This window comes from Calonectris borealis, chromosome 6 (genome assembly GCF_964195595.1).
Source record: "Calonectris borealis chromosome 6, bCalBor7.hap1.2, whole genome shotgun sequence".
In the NCBI taxonomy this organism is placed as follows: Eukaryota; Metazoa; Chordata; class Aves; order Procellariiformes; family Procellariidae; genus Calonectris; species Calonectris borealis.
Window position 1 is genome coordinate 4,760,125 of NC_134317.1, and position 13,923 is coordinate 4,774,047.

General features: G+C 38.9%; 1 protein-coding gene across 2 annotated transcripts in view; it reads left to right on the forward strand.

Moving 5' to 3' along the window:
* QTMAN (queuosine-tRNA mannosyltransferase) overlaps positions 1-13,923 on the forward strand; it is a 200,617-nt gene that overhangs the window by 5,877 nt on the left and 180,817 nt on the right. The window contains exon 2 of one of the 2 annotated variants that reach the window (XM_075152710.1): positions 4,278-4,397. The exons of the other annotated variant lie outside the window; for it this stretch is intronic. The gene's annotated coding sequence lies outside the window, so the exon portion shown is untranslated. The remainder of the gene's footprint in view (positions 1-4,277; positions 4,398-13,923) is intronic. 2 annotated transcript variants of the gene reach the window in all.

Genomic DNA, 13,923 nt, shown 5'->3' on the forward strand with positions numbered 1-13,923 from the left:
GATATGCTCCAGGATGACTTCGCAGAATAAGTAATCCAGCAGTATTCTGTGAAATTCTGTGTTTCGTGATTTCCCAGTTCAAAGTTTTGCCATTCACCTTGTCTGTCTACTGGATTGCAGTTTAATATAGTAAACTTCTGGGTATAACTTTGTGTGTGGTTTGAGATAAATTCAGGTTCTCCAAATAAACAATAACATCATCTTGTTGGCTTTAGAAAATAGTTTTTTGTCCTGTTCTTGCCTTAAGAAAACTTTAACAAGAAATACATGCTTTTGTTGTCATTAAGTCAGGTTTCTTTTTGGTTGTGATTTAAATGTAAAGGCAGGATTTATGGGAATGACTGTAGGGTGGTCCTGGCCTAATTAGTCATTATTTCTGGCAAGGCATAAAAAATTGGTCGTTCTTGTGCCTAAAACTAATAGCGTGCTTTGTATTTAATCTGTAGGTCTTCTGTAAAACAAATGGTTGTGCTAATAAGTGCAAAATATACACATTTAAAGTTCTTATAATGCTATTTGGCATGCTGTTCTGGGGAGTCATGTAGGTGTTTTGTTGATAGTTAAATTTATTAAGGTAGGCTATCTCTCCCTGGAAAAATGTATATCTTCATATATATCCTTTAAAAACCAGTATATTTTTTTAAAGGAATAGTAGTAGCTGAGCTGGAATTTGTAGTAGCAATTTTGGAATTTAATATAGCTTTTCTACTAGTGTCTATTCAAGGTTTAAATACAAAACACTACAGTGCTTTATAAAAGTGCTAATACCTATTACAAGTTTTTGCAAAGAGTTTTGGGATTACCCTGTGATGTGTTCACCGTTGGGCTGAGTGATGTCTCTTACAAGGTTTTTTTGTCGGCCTTGTTGAGATGAATTGCTGGTAATTGGTATTTCACCCAGAAGTGACCCAGGTGACTTACGGAATTCCACCACCTTCAGCAGCCCTGTGCGTGTGGAATGTCTTGCCTAATCAGGCTTAAGAGAGGAGGGCATTCAGCACAGTAATGATTGGAAACCTGCCTTCTGGGGAAAAAAAAAAAATCAGCAGGGGCATGTGACACGAATGCTCCTCCGTGGCTTTGCCCTCTCTTTGTCAGACCACAGCTTATGCCGCTCTTATACATCCTTAACGGCCACAGGACATTGCTAAAGCAGAAAGCTAGTTTGCGTGTTCCTCTTCATGAATCTGTTTCACGATTAAACTTTTAAAAGTCACAAACCTCCAACATGCAACTGCAGTTTCATGGTAGCTGTGGCATTATTTTACTATTCATGCTGTGAATTTCATTCTATAGTAAAATGAATATTATATTGGCCTTCTAAGTTGGTTGTCAGTGGAGAATAGGGAAGCTACACGTACAGCATCTGTATGCAATCTTGGTGACAAGTAGGACCCTCTGGAAAGCTGTTACTGTTGGGGCAGAACTAATCATTCCGTGTGAAATTATATAAGGAGAATTAGCTCTGACTCTACCTCATTTCCTTTCATACCGCTGTGAAGATAAGCTTAGAAACATCAAACCTTCCCTCCTTATTTCTCTGAGTACTTTATTAAATACTTCTTTTTATTAAGGCTTATTTATTGTAGGTGCTAGAAACAAAAATAACTACCTGTATTTCTAGGTACTAATGGGATGTGCATCCTTTCCCAATTTGCCAGTTTTGATTTCCTTCTCAGGACTGGATTCCCGGGATCGGTTGCCATTGCCTTCTCTGTACTTTGACTTTATTTCCCCGGTGGATCATTCAGAGTACTTCATATTTAAGGTGGCATGCTTGATGTGATAGAAAATTGTCAATCACAGACTGCCTCGGCTATTTAGAAAAACGAGATATCAAAAGCCTGCTTGGAGCTCTAAGGAGCAGTCAAGTCACCTGCTGATTTGCCTGGCAGGAGCCTAAACTTGTACAGCCTTTAAGTTTAGAAAAGAAAACACAGATCTCTGGAGGTCACCCACTTTATGCTAAGGCCCTGTACTGTATGCGTGAGCATATAGCGTTCGTTGTAAAGCCAGATAGATATGTATAGACGGTTTCTGACATGTTCATCTTACCAGGTCTTAAAAACAATCAGTGAAGATTTGTGTAACCCCTCCAACCTGATCTGTTGTTTAACTATCCCTAGGGGTAACATATTTCCTCTAATACTATTCTAATTTTTTTTTCCTAACCTGTTAAGCTGCTTTTTTTTTTCCTTGCAGTGGCTATTACAGTAGTGGGACATGTTCATCATTTTTGTAACTTCTGTTAACCTATTTTGAAGCCTGCACCCTCTTTCTTTACTCATCTCTTTTTCTGCACTCAGCAAGCCTCTTTCCCTTTAACTTTCCCTGATTACTTAGGTTTTCTTCTGGGCTTTTCTTGGTTGCCTACATCTGTGTATCCAGACCTGAACAAAATGTACAACCTTAGTCAGTCAGTATCAGTGATGAATAGAATAAATCTTACCATTTTTTGCATATGGTGCTTCTTTTAATAGAAATTCGAATTAATTTTTCACTTTTTGCATTCAATTCAGTATTGAACCCCCAGTTTCAGTTCTGCTGTTAATCACTTAGTCCTACTTTTTTCAATTCTAACTCTGCTTCCCAGAATGCTTGCAGTCCTTCCCAGGTACCTACAAAATTTTGCAAGTATGTTGTTCATCATCCAAGTAATAAATGAAAACATTGAATAATCCTGCACTGAAAATGCTGCCTGCATTATGATGTGAGGGCCAAGAGGGAAAAGCTTATTATGGTTGGAGTCCTGCAACCTGTACCTTGATGCAGAGTCGACCTTTGGAGTCGCAGAATGGCTGGGTTGTGCTCTGACCCCTTCGTTGTCTTCGGAGCCATTTGCTGGTCTTGCTTGGGTATGTGTTGTACTGGGGAACCTGGGGCTGGACAAATTAAGTCAGACATCTTGTAGCTATAGGTGTTTAGAGAGGAATCTTTTAGTGAGATGAAAGGAAAAAAAAAAACTTGGAGAACATTTACATAGATCTGCACACCTGGGTTGGTGGTGATTCTGTTCCTTGGAGTGGTGTATAAAAATCACCTGTAATTAATTGGATAAATATACATGTGCATGCTTCTGTGTCTGAGTGACTTGAGATGCACCCATACACAAATGGTCATTCTTCATGGCTGCTAGATCAACACTTCAAAAAAAAAATCTTTGATCAAACAGATCTCATTATTTGAAGTAAGTGTTGTTTAGTGAATCATGTAGACAAGGGCGGAGGGGAAGAAAGGGTATCTCTACTTCAAAACCTTTTCTTCTGTGCTATTTGCTTGGAACATAATCTGCAGGTGTTTTTCTTTTGTTGGTGTTTTGGTATACCTGATGTGATCAGAAACACTTTACCTTATCCTCTGCACGGACATTTCCAAAAACAAAGCGGCTCAGAGATACTGCTAGAGAGTCAGAAAGTAGCAAGGACTGTGGCTTACAGTTAAGGCAGATGTGATTGCAACATCTGTGCCTAGGAAAGCTGCAGTCTGATCTGCCTTCTGTCTTCAGGATTTCTGGGATTCCAGAAGCAGAAGTGGTGCAGATAAGACATGTCCTTTGAGGTTTTGAAATGCTTCTGCTTAGATTGTAAAGCTCTTCCTTATTAGGCCCACAGGAAGCGCATCTCCTATAGTGCAGCCAAATTGGTATCATTATTAAATACAACTTCTCAGACTCTCCAGTGGTAACTCTTCTCTGTGGTGGCGTTATTTGGGAAGAAGAGCCTCTATGGTTGCCTCTGTGTATTGACTAGCTGAGTGTGTGGCCTCAACAGGTAACTGTGCGTGGTACTTTTTGACTTGGAAGCTGCGATGGGATCCAAAGAACAGTTTATAGAGGGTTTTCCACCTTTTTCCTTAAATTGAACTCTCCAGTGCTAAAACTTGGGACTTCTAACTTGGAATCTTCATTAGAACACAATCTAGAATAACAGGAGGAAAAACCTCAAAGCCTTGCCATCAGACAAATTAAAATTCATTTTCTTTAATGGTTCTCCTCTTTGCCAACTGTGTTCTTGCAAAATTGGTCTTTGCTCTTGGTTTATTCTCAGTACAGCAGCCGTGTTGGTTCCGTGTGGCATAAAATTCTGCATATTCCTGAATTAAGAAAACTCTACCCTCTTTCATCATCTCTGAGCAGCAGTCGTATGTCTACTTTCTGATCTCAGGACTCTCCTGCTTACGTTGGGGCTCCTCGCTTACTGTGCTTCGCCTCTGCTGTTGCGTCCTGCTCTCGAAGGCAGTGCCAGGTGAGATGTGCTTGCTTTTCTTTCCCCTTTCAGGAGAGCTCCTCTGGCCCGTCGTGCAGCCTGTGGGAAGAGGCAAGCCGGTGGCCTTCCTCTGCTCCAGCTTAACCTTTTTGAAAGGACTTCACTTAACGCAGTGCACGGCAGGCAAAACAGGTATGCTCTGTGGGAGTTCAGCGAAAACGTGTACTTCAGAAATGGAAAGATAGCCTGCTATAAGTTCACGAACACCTGCAGAACAAACAGCCTGTAAGTAATATATTAAAAGAGGAACTGGATGAAACATGAAGGCAACTTCCAAAGGAGAAAAGCAGGTGGTTTGCATTATTTCCTTCATTCTTAGTTTTTATATTGGTGTCATCGTAACAATACATGACAAATGAATATGCTTTTCTCTCAGTGATGTTTAAAATTTGATTACCTGAGTATTTATGTTGTTCAGTACTTAGAAATATTTGAAGAGTTTTGTTCTTCACTGGATTGTATATAGAGTAATTTTGGAACTTGAACAGTATATTTCATTGCAGACTATCCTAAAATAAATTCTTAATCATTTGGATGTATTAATATTACATTTAAAAATATATACTTTGAAAATGTAGTTATTAAACTCTGTTCAAGATGTGAACTCTATTCTGTTTTCTAGCATTAATTATGCAAGTTTGAAATTCTCAGTTTCGTTTATATGTAGGGCTTTTTATTTGTATGTAGCTGTTGAAATAAATTACCAGTATAAGAAAACATTCTACTAATAAACGAGAGATGCCTGGAGTTGGCTTTACTAACAGACAATTTAATTCATCCATCATCAGGGATGATGTTTCTTAGCAACAGAAAGTATTTTCACCCGGGGCGCTTTCACGAACTTTCACATTTTTCTTCAAATACAGCCTTGGTAGTATTTTATATGATCTGAAGTTCGTCCGTCTGTCCTGAAGCTCCCAATACTTTTCCATTCCCTCCAATGATCAAATGATCTGATACATGTTTTTTCAGCTTAATAATGCACAAGTTGACTAGAGGATCATTTCACATGTCAGATTTTCCAAAGGGTTGTGGGAAATTATTTGTTGCTTTGTATAGTAAAGCTAAAAGTTATTGAAAATGTGTTACAGTTTCATAATAAAACATATACGAAAAATATTGGCTTGGGAGCTAACTAAATGCTTTCTGATAGCCATAGCCTCAAGGGGGATACTTGGATCATTTGTAATAAAGGGATATCTTTGATATCTTTTGGTGAATTGACTAGTATTCTGGTTAGATCATAATTTATGAAAAAAAAACTGGCTTGATACACAATGTTACATTATCAAATTGTTTGGGTGTAAGAATTGCCTTAATGTATGGCCAGGATTTTCAATGTTTATTCTTTTAATGTGGTCTATGAAATCACAAGAAGCTGTTGATACATTAAGACTCTACCTTTATTTCTTGCTTTCCATTTTTTTTAACACGTGTGAAGCTGATTTGATCAGCGTAGTTACAGCCCGGACTTGCTGGGAAGATTTGGCTTGCTTAAGAAACCCCTTCAGGTATATAACAAGTGTTATTCAGTACAGAGAGCAAACATCTTCCAAATGCGATGTATTATTTTGCTTTGAGAAATAATAGTTTTTGAATTTTTGGTAAACTGCTTTGAAAACTTCTGTAATTTCGTTATGTGAATAGTGACTAAGGCTCTGCTTATATCTTGCTTTGAGAGGAAAAGTTTTAGTGGTTATAGGATGAAATCTATCAGCAGTGCGTAGTGATAAGTGTTTGACACATGTTGTGATGAGTTAACTATTACTCAGCTTATTTCACAAAGACGGTGTATAGAAACCATTTTAAATAGTGGGAAAACAAATTACGGAAATACTGGTTTGATTCTTCCTCGTAGCTAAAAAAAAATCCTGTGTTGCAGCTCGTGTCATCTTAGCTTTATTTTAGTGAGTTTTCATATATGCGTGTCAAGTCTTTGTACATACTGATATACACCAAAAAAAAATTGGAAGAATTAGTGGGATGCTTTGCATAAAGGCTTTGTGGATGGTGTTTTAGAGTGTATGTGGTGTTAATGCACGAGGGAGTATTTAGGGAGTCCTGAGAGTTGCCAGCAAAGTCCACGCTTGCTTTGTCTTTTAACTGGATGCTTTTCTGTAAGGGTGACATCTCGCAAGTGAACTCGCAAGTAATTCCTGTGTGATTTCAAGCTAAAAGGCTCTGGGTTTCTGGTTGGTCTTTCTAGTTCTGGGACACTTAATTGTATGTCCAAGCTTGGGCATCTTGTTTAAGAACATGTTTGTTGCAGTGTAGGCGTTTCATACCCTGGTATTAGTGTCCAGCATCTTGCAAGATCTCCAGGTGTTTCCTAGAGTCCTTTGAAGAATCATCTAAGTTGGAAGCTGCTTTTGTTATCCCACAGCAAACAGTATCTGAAGAAAGAAGGAGAGAAAGAAAATCTCAGCAAAGGGCTTTGCTAGCAGCAGGGCCTTTAGCCTTTCAAGTATCAAGTGTCAGGTCTTTGAAAACAGCAGCAGTCGCTTATGTCTGATGTTGCCTTACCTGTACGTTTGAGCCACGGCGGCTTGCAGAAAGGTCAGGGCTCCGTCTGCTCCCCCTCCTGCAAGACTTTGTTGCATGTGGTGACAGACTATCTACATTTTCACTTTTGCCTTAGCGTCTTGGGATCATCTGGGAAGCTCCAGAATCAGCTGTAGGCTCTCCTCGCCCCTTCAGGAGCTGTATAGAAAATTAATTGCTCGTAGAAGTAGGCAGAGTTTGCAGTTGTGGTGGCTCCTCTAGGTAGTCGCACGGTCAGATGTCACGGACATTTGCTGAAGGCTGGTGTTTACACTGCAATAAAATAATGTACCTATGGTCACGTTGTAGACCTGTATTTGCATCTCAGCATACGGTATTTTGTTCTGTAATGCTATGTGAGTAAAGACTGCCTTTAAAGCTGGTAATATATTTTTCAGAAAGTCAAATTTAAAAGACTTTTAAATATTGAAATCTCTTCATAATTAAGACTTTATTTTTCCAACTGTAAAACCAGCGTCTAAATTTACAGAACTTAAAAAGTCTGCCACAGGCAAGTATGCACGACCTGTTTAATAAGAAACCAAACCTCCCAAATACTCTCCAGAAATTAGTCTGAAGTTCCTGTTTCTAACTTGTTCAAGACACTGGCTCTTAAAGCCATTAGCACATGTTGGCAATACCAGTCTCAGGTACAGGAGGAGTTGGATTTTGGGGGAGGCTTCATTTGGGGTAGAGAAATGAAGAATTCCATAGGATTCACAGGCAAAATACAGCTCTCTGCTGTGAGGTACTGGAAGCGATGCTGGGGGAGATGCATCATTCTAAGATGGAGAAGAGGAGGGAGGGCTTCTAATAATTTCCCTTACTTGGGCACTTTTTTTATACAGCAGAATGGTTACTTTGGATAGACAAATAATAAGAAAACATCACCTGAGTGCTGTGCTAAAGGCAGAAGTCGTTACCAAATGTTACCTTTAAACCACAGCCTCTCCAGCCTGACTGAAGCAGCTGCTGTGGTCCTTCTCTTACCCCTGCTCCCTTTTTTTCAACCAGGGCTTCTGTCCATATTCTATGCAATTTCCTGTGATTAGGTATAAAAATGTGAAGAATTGATGAAAATTACCTTTTTGAAGGTAGTAAAAGGTCTGGAGTAAGTCTAATAAACAGATAGGGATAACTTGTAACGAGGAACACACAGGAGTGTCAGAACTGTTGTAAATTTTCAAAAACCTACTTTTCATCTTCATCCATCCATGATTCAAATAAAGAACATTCACTTTATGGCCTGCAGCACAATACAAGTTGTACTTTGCTAGCTTTTGGTTAAAGCGATGAACATATTATTTGAATTTTAGGAAAAACAATTTGAAAGCTTCCTATATTTAGGATTTAGTCTTGAAGTTGTAAGAATAACTAGTGTTTTTTACTGTTGCATTTTTTAATGTTCACGTGCAAAGAATGATGTGATCAGAGTTGTCACTAGGAACGTTTAGTTTTTCATGCAATGTATTTTTGGGCAGCTCTTATTTGGAACAACATGAGATAGAAAATAAAAGAACTAGTCTAAGAAATTACCATTTGTGTTAAAAAGTCACAAAGTATAATTGTTTGGATGCTATTTCTGCAGTTAGTCTCTGCAAAAATGGAAAAGGTGAGTGCAAACCGGTAAGGCTAAAGCATTTCTCAAGGTGGTAGTTTGTCTTTGGGGTTCTCATCATTTAACATGGCTCTATCCTTTCAGGGACTCACAAACTAAATTATTTTATTCTAATTAGGACTTGGACACATTTATGAACGAGAAGTCTTCCTGTACACATAGTCCTTCCGTTATGTGTTGTGTTTGCACGTAACTCATACTGTGTGAGAGTTTGCATGGATATGGTTCTGTTCACTCTGTCTCTAGTACACAGAGCTGTTTTGTGTTGTCAATAAAAACCATAAATTCTCTACACTACTGAGCTTTATTTCCAGCCAAGGAGTAGTACATGAAAGTGTTACGGGATCTTTAATTGCTATATTTTTTTAAGTCTCCATTTTGAGTGTGTATATCTCTCTCTGGCCCTGACTCATGGGAAGATCTAGTGAGATGTGCTCTTCCAAGCAGGTCATTCTGCTGAGCAGGTTACGGGGAGTGATGGATGTGGGAGAGGTCGAATCTCAAATGTTAGAGAAGTTGTTTTGACACGGTAGCCTACTTCTGATGGACCTACTTCTGATGAGGTCCTTCCATTGTACCTCCATAGTATGGAATGAAAGCCTGTCTGACATAAATGTTTTCTGGTGTTTCAGGCCTTAACTGGTAGTCCCTGAGATCAGAAAAGTAACTGGGTCCTTAAATCCCAGTCATCCGAGAGATGTGGAGACAAAACATCCTTCACAACTTACTGTCACAAGATTTTAAGATAAAATTTAGAGCAGTAGCAGTCATCCTCTGCGGTGGCCTAAAGATAATGTGGTTTTGTTCTTGCCCTCCTGGCTGTAGCTGTCTCTCTCTTTTCCAAGCGTTGCGTTGCATATAATGTCAAGGGGTCAAAATTTTTATATTTTCAGTTTGCTAGTCTCAGCCTTCAATCCCAACCTCCCTCCCCCAAGCTTTTAATACCCTAATAACCACTTTTCCTCGTACGCTTTTATGAAACCCGATTACAGTTTTTCATAACCTCTGCTTTCATCAGTTAACTGTCTTCAGCCAGGGAAGTCAAGCTTTGATTCAGTGATATCTCTGTACTAACAGAATACGAGGACACTTATTTCCGTGTTAACGTGCTTTCCAAACTCTGGAATTTTCCAGTATTTGCTTGGCAGAATTTTTTTGGTCTGTACTCTTTAATAATACTGTGATGCTTGTGTCCCCTGCCCCCTGAATATCTTTCTCTAGAAACTCCTCATATTGTCCTTTATTTTCAGAGTTGGCAGGTATTATGTCCTATTCAAAGGAAACAATTTTATTCTTAACAGACTTAAAATGTAAAAACAAAACATTGAGCTGTTTGCCATGAATTTTACTTAAATGGGTTTTGATGGAGGAAAAAGACTTTATTATCTTCAGATCATTCAGGAATTCAAGTAAAAATACTATACTTTGGTAACTTTTGGAAGCTCTATGTAAACTTTTAAAGCCTGTTAGTTTTTTAGGTGTGGGGTTTTTTTTTGGGTGGGGTGGTTTGGTGGTGGTTTTTTTTTTTTTGCAGGGGCTTCTGTAGACTATGGGGTTTAAAGCCTGGGCCAGGCTTGCTTTTATAGGGCTGGCAGTGTAGCATCAGGTAGCATAACGTGATTTGACTGGTCTGATTCGAGATGATTGCAACCCACACCTCTTTTCCTTCCCACAAGTAATGTATTTTTTCATCTGTCAGTATTGCTATTTTGTAATGAGGGCTGATACAACTAATCAGTCCTTTTCTGTATGTAAGGTATGTTTGAAGTAAGGGTGATGTGGTAGGCTGTTGCCTAGGTCGGTGTAGACTGAACCCTAGAGTAAACACTTCTTTAGAGCTTTGTGTGGAAACTGTATAGGCTTAGATGCTGCAGTATGTGTTTTTGGTCTAGATTTTATATTCTAGAAGAGAATTAACGGTCTTGAGAAGACCATCTCTCTCAATGGGATAGCTAGCATAAGTGTGGCTTGTGATAAAAATAAATAACAGTTACCAGTTAAGCAGCTGGCATGCTGCACCCATGTTTTCCTGTGTTTTTCCATCCATACTGTGTGGTTTAGTGTGGTGGTTTGGTGGGGTTTTTTTTGCATTCAGGGCAGGCTACAGCAAAGCTTGTTTGATGAATTGCAGTTTGTCTCATGAGCATGATACTTTGAGAATAAGAACAACAACTGAGCATTGGGTGGCTTCTTTCTGATTCAATAAGCAAGCCTTCCATTATAAATTAGTGTGTATATATATGTATAAAAATATATACACAAAAGTATAGAGCATCCTGAAGTAGGTACAATGGAATCCCAGTTACACAAACAAAAAGCAAGAATCTAAGTAGTTCTGCATTCAGTGTTAATGATCTGTATTTCATATGAAAGGTTGACCTTTGCAGGGCCTTTTCTTCTGAAGTAAAGAATAGGCTGATCTGTTTCTCCCACAGCTGGAAGGGCAGGGCGAGATTTGGTTGATCTTATTTTTTCCAGCAAGACTATCACAGGGAATGATAGAGCCAGTTGCTGAGACTGCAAAGGACTGTACGGCCCCAGGCATCTTTAACTATGTGCGAAGACTGATTCTGTTTAATGCAAAAAACTATGAAATGCCTAAGTTTAGACCAAACACTGATTCAGGTCAGGAAAAATGGGATCCTTCCCACTGACTTAAAATGGATATGTGAGACTTTTGTATGATGGTTCATATAAATCAAAGTGAATGGGCATTAGATTATACATCCGTCATTATGATTATCACTTGAACTGCTTAGCATGTGTAACCTGGTAAGCATTTGCCAGTATTGTATTTAACTATAAAGACAGTATTATAACATTATATTCTGAATTTTATTTAATTTATTGTGGTGGTCTAAAGCTCTACGACTTGAAGAGTTTGAGACAGATAGATGATCAAGAGTGTGCACATTCTGCATGGGGAATCTGGGGGGTGTGTAGGTTTTTTTTACATCTGGGGGTCTAGTTACCCATATACAAAGCATGCTTTTTATGGCAATAACAGTCTATTTAAAATTCTGGTTTTAATCCAATATCAGTCTATTTAAAATACATTATGATAGATATTTAAATGCTTTCTTGTGAACAAAAACATTCTGCCCACCCAATTGTGTAGGTTCAGCTTAAGCCAGTTTTCTGTTTCCAGCCTCTTAATTGTTCTGTAATCTGTGCAGTACAAAGAATTAAATGTGTCCACTCTTAAATGTTTGGTTAATCTCATTATGCTCAGGGAGATGGTGTAGTGTTTGGGTCTTGGGATGTGGGGCTGGGACTTCAGCCCGTTCACAGTTGTTTTAAAGGTTGAATGCTGTTAGAGCCTGTTGCCTCTGCTAACGAGACTTTCTCAAAGAAAGCCTCAAGAACATTTTATAGCATCCAGATAAGGGACTGAGGCATTGTCTTTAAGCATTAAAAATAATTTTAAGATCCATTGAAGGCATAGTTTGATCAGCTAGGCAGTGGTCATTCTCTAGATCCTTCAGTTCTGAGGAAACCTGACGATTTGAGGACTCGGTAAAGCTGCAGAAAATGTGAAGCATTGAGAAGAGGTTGAAAACATTGTGTATTTTTGTGGACCAACTCTCCTCCCTTTGCCTATTGTAGCTCCTGAATGGGTGAAAAGATCTGAAAGTATGTGTATGTGGAGAGAACGTATGGACTACGGTATAATACGAGTGTACGTTCGTATGTGAGGTTGATGTCTGGTGGGACGGCGATTCTCCCCGGCGTTATGACATTAGTGTTACTGGCCCTGGTGAGACGGGGCTGCAGGTCTGTCAGGGTTGCAAGTGAAAGAGTGATGTTGAGATACGCAGTCAAAGAGATCTCACTTCATTTTACCAGTCTTTTATGCATAAGTAGTTCTAGGAAGGCCTGGTAAATATGGAATTACTGTTTTTGTTCCATTTCTGTTTTAAATTAGACTAGTCACTAGTTTTGTTACCAGATTCTAATACATCTTATGCAGCCATTCCTGCTGCTTGTTGTCCTCTGCTGTCCCTGCTTTTGCATTACTGTGGGCTCTGGGTCTGTGCTTCATTTAAAGTCAATAAAAATCTCTATCGGAGCTTCTGTTAGTGTTGAAAGTCTCTAATCACTTACGGTATTTTTTTGGCACATGAGCTTAGGAAAGCTGATACTAAATGTGGCTGTGATTCTTTGGGGGGGGGGGGGGGGGGCGGAAATCCACGTATTTTCATTGTTAGTGGGAACTGTAAATGGGAACATCAAAGAGGAACACAGAGGGGCATCCTCTGTAGGTTGTCCACAGCGTATTTGGTCAAGAAAAACAGTTTAAGGAATGTGACATGTGGTTCTTGATGCAGAAAAAAGCTTCGGTATGCCTAATATATTGGAAAACATTTGTTCAAGAGCACGTCTTCCTTGTGCAAAATTTGCCCTTGTAGTATTATTAAGGTCAGTATCCACATAGGTCATCTCATACATACTGAACGTGATGCCCGAGGTCAGCTTTGGCTTGTAAATGCAACTTTAAGGAATGTTTTGTCTGGTCCTGTTAAAAAGCATCTATGTAAGTTGTTTGTTTAGAAACTTATTTACTCCTGCTCTTCCTGAACTTGTCTCCAGTTCCTGATTAAAAAATAACAGTTGTAAATGAAACGTTGTGTCCTGCTTAACAAGTAAATTTTATGGAAATAATCCTTAGGTGTATACATACACTCATTGACTGATTCTCTTTTAAGTGAATTGGTATTAATTTTAAGGTAAATGTTTTCTGTTCTGGATGTTTAGGCAGACTTTTCTATTCTTTACTAAACCTTGGTGTGAAAAAATGTGTTCTCAATTTTGTGAGACTAATGACTATGTTGTATTGTTAATTGAGGAGTATTAGAGTGAGTCTGTGATTCAGGGTGGAATTATCAAAATGCTGTCTCATAAAAATCAAATAAACTCAGCTTCTGGATCAAGTGGGCAAGTTCACATGTGCCTGTAGTTCTTTGAACATCCTGGCTTGAATCTTTACTACCAGAAAGGTCTCTGCACTTCATCATGTGTTGGCATGTTCACTGAGAATCTGCATTCCTCTTCTGTATTATTTCTTGATAGCTTTTTCATTAATCCTTCAGAAGTACTGGACTGCTTAATGGAGTCGGACTAAAAATAATGCATGTTCAGAAAGTCTTCCGGTGTGTTATGTTTGCTTTCTGTGTTTCACTTAAGCATTAATCAATTAACTGATTTTGATTCTAGTCACTTCTCAGGTTAGATCTCAGCGATACATGGATGGATAATGTACTCTGTAAATTAGGTGTGAAACGGTTGGAGAAACGCACAAGCTGGTGCTGTGCAGAGCCAAGTCAGGTTTGGCCTGGCTTTGTTTTAGCTTGCGTACGCTACCTTGTGAACGCAGGGCAGCCTGGCAAAGCTAATGCCGAGCTGCAGCTAATCGGCTGTCCTGGGTCTAAATTGGTCCTGTAGAAAACGGCTCAGATGTTCATTTTCTACCTGTACTTTTGTATCTGTTTTGTTGCTCGC